Genomic DNA, 7,785 nt, shown 5'->3' with positions numbered 1-7,785 from the left:
AGTAATACCTTACTAGAAAAAAGGAAAATATGGAGAAAAAAAATTGGTCTCTGAGTGGGGCTTAAACCTACACCCACCTGAAAATAGCAGTCAAAGTAGGTTATGGTAGGAAATGAATACTCTTCAAAAAGGAGGTACTCTATTACGGGTCCAATACGAAATTGATAGTTTATTACCATGGTAGTTCATGGTAATGGGGTAGTGGTTAGCCCTGATTGACCATGTGCGGTAACTGGCACCGCAGTAATAGAACATGGTATCAGACCATGGTCACAAACCGTGGTTGACCATGGTAATCGAAGGTTTGTGTGCCATGGTAGTTCATGGTCATGGGAGCATGGCTGTGGTAATTGGCACCACGGTTATAGAACATGGTATCAGACCATGGTCGACCATGGTTATGGACCACAGACAACCGTTGTTGACCAAGGTCCACGACCATGGTCAACCGTGGTGATTATTGACTATCAAAAGTTGTATAAATATGAATTTGAAAGGGTTATGAAAATACATGACAATTGCAGTCTATTCTATATCTATTTTTGCAAGTCAGTCATTTATATGTCATGAAAGAGCTGACAACAAATTATAGCGAGCGTAGCTCGCGAGCAATTGCGCGAAGCGCAATTGCGAGCGCGTAGCTCGCCTTACGGCAATGTGTAGGCGAATATAACAAAGGTGTGCCGAATGGGCCAAAGTGATGTAGCTGAAAAATTTTCCTCTCGTCTGGGCGCCGCCATTTTGGGTGCCGCCATTTTGTTCTACTTCCGTTAAAGTCGGGAGAATTGTTGTTTTTTTTAAAATTTTATATTTGAGTTACAATCTCTATGTTCATTAGGTGTCTTTATTTTTAAAAAAGTTATGTTATGGAAATAATTTCAATTTTGCTTTTATTTTACAAAGTGCGTGTCCCTAGAGGACAGGTGCTCACAGGAAATGCTTTGTTGGCAGTGAATACAGAACTTCATTTGATTGCTGAATATTATCCATCACTCAAAAATAATGCAAGAAAGATTTCCAGTTGGTAGAAAAAATATGATTTTCTTTTAAAAGATCAAGCATTGGCCAGAAAATGGGATAAAATATCATAAATAAGCATAAAGCCATAAGAACGCCACAAACAGGTAATGACGTCACCGTGACACCGGCTTTCCATAAATTTTGCAACGTATGATATTCGCTGTTACAGGTATAATGACACTAATTTTTTGTTTCTTTTCATCAAGTGAATAGGTTCTCGGAATTGTTTTAAGCAGTGAATAGTTTCTTTGCCGCTACGCTCGCTCAGAGGCTTTGCCTTTTTCATATTAATCAGATTATGAAAGTTTACCTTTGAATCTATCTATAAATGCAGGAAAAACTATTCTATAGTTAGGAAAACCTTTGGAGCCAAAATGCAGTGAGGCGTCTTTGGTGCATTGTAAAACTTGCCAAGTGTGAAAATCACTAACATGACCATGGTAGTCAATGGTCAACCATGGTTGAAAAAAAATGAAGAAAAATATGACCATGGTAGACCATGGTCAAACTACTGATCGACTTTTCTGACCATGGTCAACCATGGCCAATCTTATCTCACCATGGTTGACCATGGATGACCGTGGTCCTGACCATGCTTAACCATGGTATTTGATAGTTGACCACGTTAGTACATGGTCAACCATCAAGAAACGTGGTGACCATGGTCAGCCATGGTCAACATTTCGTCTGGAAAGCTCTGTGATAAACAACGGTTGGCACGCGGACCGGTAAGAGCAAAAGCATTATGAAGTCAATTATGACGTCATATTGATGCATGACGTCCGGTTCATTACTCCTCGGGTAAATGAAGTCTAGCATAATGTTTATTAAAATATTTCACTGAGCATGTCAGAATGAAAACAGTCAAGGCCTCGTTGTGATTCATCATCTAATTAACCACTGGTCGTCATTCAGATGCTTCGGTATCTAACCACTCGGGCTAACGCCCTCATGGTTCAATTCCTACACATCTGAACTCTGAGCCGTAATAAATTACATGATAAATCACTCAAAGGCCTCGATTATTTGTTAATTAAATCACGAATGAAGGAAATATTTTGAATTTAAGTACACTTTAATTATTAAAACTGAAACTGAATAATTTGATTAAACGCCTATTTTTATACACTGATATATTCAATGGCGTTCTACATAATAATAATAATTATAATTATAACAATATTAATAATGACAATAATAACAATAACAGCCTTATTGTAACAAACAGTCATGACCGCACCCCTTCCCTTGAGGTCATTTTACCCCTATTGCGAATATCGTCACATGCTACGCCCAGACGAGCTGCAAAGAGAGGATCACACCCCCAGGTTAATGGTGCCATCATATACTTAAGAAATTCTACACTACCCATAGAGCCTTACCAACGTGCGTTTAATTGAACAAACCTTGGAAATATAAATGTTGAAATGTAAAACCTTTTACAAAAATCTAAGGACTTATAATCACCTCGCATAATAAACAGTTATCAAAAATTTAAAACAATGCCGCGGAATCTCTGAAATACAGGGTCTTAAGATTTTTTTTAATGTGTCAAGTGATTTATATTTGCGTAGTTCTAAGGGCATTTCATTCCAAAGTTTTGGACCAAAAGTACAGAAACTTCTATCATTGAATGTTTTGCACTTGTATGGAAAAACATAATGACATTCAGAATTTTCAGACGACCTCAAACCTTGTCTGCTAGGAATATACGCAAACCTTGTCTACTAGAATATTTTAACAATTTAAGACACATATGACAATAGACAGACTGCAAAACTGGCATTTAACTGAGGAAAGTATGGTAATACACTGACAACACGGAACAGCTGATAATAAACGACCAATACAGTAAATTTTGTCATTGTATTTCCAGAGTGATGTCAGATATATCTGGCAATAATTGAACAATTCTGGTACTAATCTAAATGTCATAGGTTAATACACTGACAATACAATGGAAGTAACCAAGGTATTGTCAGTTTGTTACCCTGGTTTTCTGCCTCCACTCCCCCAATGAGTGATGGGGACATATAGATTTGGTCTTATCTGTGCGTTTGTCCGTCCGTCCAAAGTTCGTGACGCGCCTAGCTCGAAAAATATTTGATATAAATTAATGAAAGATTGCATGAGTCTTTATCATGATATGAATTTGCTCATCTCCTACTTTACGTCTGGCTCCGACCCCTATTTCCAGAGTTATGGCCCCTAAAATAGTAAAACATGAAAATTTTCCACCTTGTGACGTGCCTAGCACGAGTCTTAATCATGATATGAACTTGCACATCTTCTATTTTTTATTTGGGTCCGCCCCCTATTTTCACAGTATTGGCCCCTGGAATAGTTAAAAATGCACATTTTCACCTTGTGACAGCTCAAAAGTATTTGATATAGATTCATGAAACCTTGCAGGAGTCTTAATCATGATATGAACTTGCGCACCTCTTATTTTTCAGTTGGGTAGGCCCCAATTTTTAGAGTTATGGCCCCTGAAATAGTCAAAAATGTACATTTTCACCTTGTGATGCACCTAGCTCAAAAAGAATTTAATATAAATGGTTGAAAACTTGCATAAGTCTTTATCTTGATATAGATTTGCACACCTTTAATTTTTTGGCTGGCTCCATCCCCTATTTTTAAAGTTATGGCCCTGAAATAGTAAAAAAATGCATTTTTTCACCTAATTATGTGCCTAGCTCAAAAAGTATTATATGTAAATTCAGGAAACCTTGCTGGAGTTTTTAACGTGATGTGACCTTGTACACTTGGCATTCTTCTTGAGAATCTTAGCTCTTATTACAGAGTTATGGCCCTTGAAATAGCCAAAATAGTGGATTTTTTGTTTGTGATGCTCATAGCTCAAAAAGTATAGGGCCTAGAATAATGAATCCTTTTCATAAAATGTTTGTTGAGGATAATACCCCATTAAGACTGCAAACACTTGAATTATTGCCCCTTGTTTGTGACAAATGTACAAGTGGGGGACACACCCTGTGTCCTACAGACACATTCTAGTCTAAGAAAAAAAATGACAAAAAGTCATTTTGAGAAACAATTTGATTTTTGGTCATGTGTTAATTTGCATTTAGCCTATTCTGAAGAGTTATAACGTTATTTTAAACTGGCAAGGTGTTCTTGGTGTGTTTTAGGGGGAAAACTTTGGTACTAAAAATATGTGGGATTTATTCGGATAGAGAAAACACTACCGTTTTTATGCCTTTGCTCGCTCACTGTGCGTAAACAGTTTGAAACTTGGCTTTGAAGTAAGACTTTTCTGAAAGAGTATTCATTTGCCCAAAAGACGGCCAACCATTTGTAAAAAAGTCTTTTGAAAAAAAAATACAGACCTGGAAGCAATGCACATGTCAAAATGTTCATATCTACCTTTCTCATTGCTCATTGTCACAGGGGGAAAATTTCAAAATGACTTTTTGGCATTTCTTTCCTTAGAAAAAACATAACAATTGGTAAATATATAAGTGTATATAGCTCATGGACTCATACTGCATGTACACGCAAGGATTGCCTGGGTTCCTGACCAGTACACCTCTAGTTGAGTGGGAAACACTGAAAAGCGTTTCTGAAAATTCCCGAGTAGCTGCCGGGGATCGAACCCCAACCTCAGGATTGGAAGGCCAGTTTGCAAACCACTGAGCTATCCATCCACCCTATCCGTCTACCCTATCCAATTCACAATGAGCATGGGTGAATTTTAGTTAATACATTATTTTAGGTTGATTGTGAAGGAAGTTCTACAACTTATATTAATCACTCTCAACACCTCATTCCTGATGGAATCCATCGCCACAAGGGTATGAGAGAAGAGGCCATTTCCCTTTTAATGCTGAGCGCCTGAAGGAAGGGAGCTACTGGTACCATTTTTCACGTCTGTGGTATTACGCAGCCAGGGATCGAACCTACAACCTCCCGCACTCTAAGTGGACGCTCTACCACTTAAGGCTATCGAGGCGAATTTTGATATGATCTGATTTGGATTTTACTGCACACCAACACATCGCGTCATAGAGGACTGACTGAAAATTTTTGCTTCACATCTATTTACACCAAAATAAAATCAAAAGATATGGAATCACAGAGTTAAAGCAAAATCAAGTGTTCTGAACCTATTAGTCGCCTCTCATGATTAAAGTAATTCTTTTCATACACAGATCGTCCAATAATGACATGGGGCCCGCAGGGGTGTAGGTGAAGGTACAGAGCTTAGTAACAAAAAATGTCTGTGTTTTATACCTAAATTTGTACATTTAAAGTTTTATCTGATGGCTATCTGTCACACTTTTTTGCATTATACATACACTTCAGTTTAAAATCATCTCAGTTTTTACAATAATATTATTAGAATCATGCAGTCCTGTTCAGTTAGTGTTTTTCTACACTATTTCTTATAACAAATTGCAAGATGAATTTTAAGATTTGATAAATTTTCTTTTTTTGATACTTTCTATAAAGAAGACGGATAGATAATTATTGCATGTATTCTGCTTTTTGAAAAATATAGAATAGCCAGAATATAAAAACATTTCTGTATATTACAGTACCACAAATGTTTGCATATCACTAATACTGTATCTGTCATGTTAAAACAGACCGTAAAGACACGTTGAAAGAAGGTGTTGCAGTTTCTTTCTATGAAATAACAAAAGCATATAAGAAATGACTGCTACACATGACATTTAAATGTAAATGTAGCTCTACAAACACTCTTAGTTTATATATTTAGCCAAGTTAAATTCGTTTGAACTATTTCAGTGAGTAAAGTCAACTATTTCATAAGTAAAGGATATCTTTAAAACTAGCACTAAAATATGGTAGAAACCCTTCATACGTAACACAAATGTATATTAAATCAAGTTAGTCATATAATCTTCAGTCTTGCACTACCAGTAGGTAGAGAGCAGAGCTATGATTCAAGGGGATGCATTTTTGGTTTGACTTCATTCTACACTGTTGATTGATTTTGGGAAGTTGTCAGTTACTTGTGGGGAGCAAAATTTAATAAGCAGTCATACACATTCCAGGAACACTGGTGACTCTGATAAAATGATAATCATAAGACAACAAAAGCTTAGTCATCAAACACACAAAGCAAATTGTACACTAAAATTCTGTTATGAAAAAGGTGAATTTATACTTTTCTACACAAATGTACAATATTTTTTTAAATGAATGTTTTTTTACTTCTTTTGAATGTTTTCTTTAAATTTTCGTTTTTTTAAGTGGACTAGAACTGATGACCATTTTACAAAACCCTACATATGAAAGAAAGATATCATGCAATCTAATCCCATGAGTCCTCCAGCTTGAAATGAAATTAGCAAATAATTGTGATGTACAACCGCTTAGAGACTATTGGCTTAGTAATAAATCAGAATGTCAAAACAATTCTAGTTAAATGGACTTTGCTGGCTGTTCTATAATTATTTTTATAGTTTTAGGGCATCATTTTATTTATATCTTTATAGATCAATCAACCTTACCACAATCTTCTGTATCTCATACATCTACCTAATAGTACCTATACAATCAAAAAATAACTTTAAGAAAATATTTTAGGTCAAGTCATCATGTGTTATATATATGCGTTAAAACATTACTACTGAATTTACATTGTATATCATTTTTAATGTGAAAGTTTTTACAAACAAAACTATTTGTGTTATTTTTCTATCTACCTATTTTTTCAATCTTTTGTGTGTGTGTGTGTGTGTTGCTTTTAATATGTTTCAGTAAAATCCAGAACAGTTATTACTATTCTATTTCTAGAACAATTTGATAAAAAAACTGGTAATAATGCATTGTTTTTCCTTTGCAGTGAAGTAAAAACAAATATAATTATGTAATATGTTACATATATTATGATTTATAAATTTTCATTATATTAATATTTTTGTTGATATAAATTTTGATTTTGCTTATCTAACTATTTTTCCTTATAATAACCTTTGTAGTAAATGTTGCTGATATTCAAGTACATGACTATATATATATAGTATATATATATACATTCTTAAAGAATACATTAATTTACATACAACAACATGTAACAACAAAGACAGTCATAATGTCAAAGTATCAAAGTGGTGTGTAGAGCAGCTGAGAAAACAGACAGAAACATTTTCAGTTACTGGAACAGACCCGGAGAGAGAGTAGAAACTACTCGCACCCTAGGTGGCTCCAATTACATGGTAATTGAAGTGATGGCCAGTTTACCAGCATGCAGTCAATAAAAAGCAATAAATCACATGTAGCAGTGTTGATAAGCCTTGATGCAGGAATTAATGAATAAAATATATAAAATGATAGTGTGCTGTTTATAGTGAAGGCATGTGCATTTAACTGCATGTCTTTTAAATTTGCCCATTTTTTTTCAGGAAACTTGATATATGGATATAAGACAAAATTAATCAACATCAATTTTGTGCAAAAATAGTTAAAAACTATGCCAGTAAAATGGGTCTTATTATTAGAATATAATTCAAAGCACAGAATATATTTCATCACAAAATTTTCTAATTAGAAGACAATATTGAAAATATCTATGTTATTTAATTTTCTAGCTGTGTATGACTGTCTGCCTGTCTATCAGTCAATAAGGTAGATCTTGCTGCGACTTTATAAATCTGTTTTTACATATTAAAACCTGTTTTATAAGAAGATGGCAGTCTGAAGAATATGCTTATCATTATAATACATGTCTGTCTGTCTGTCTGTCTGTCACTAAAGATGGAATATGCAATAACATCT

Source organism: Mercenaria mercenaria, chromosome 17, assembly GCF_021730395.1.
Source record: "Mercenaria mercenaria strain notata chromosome 17, MADL_Memer_1, whole genome shotgun sequence".
In the NCBI taxonomy this organism is placed as follows: Eukaryota; Metazoa; Mollusca; class Bivalvia; order Venerida; family Veneridae; genus Mercenaria; species Mercenaria mercenaria.
Note: the sequence above shows the minus strand (reverse complement) of the source record.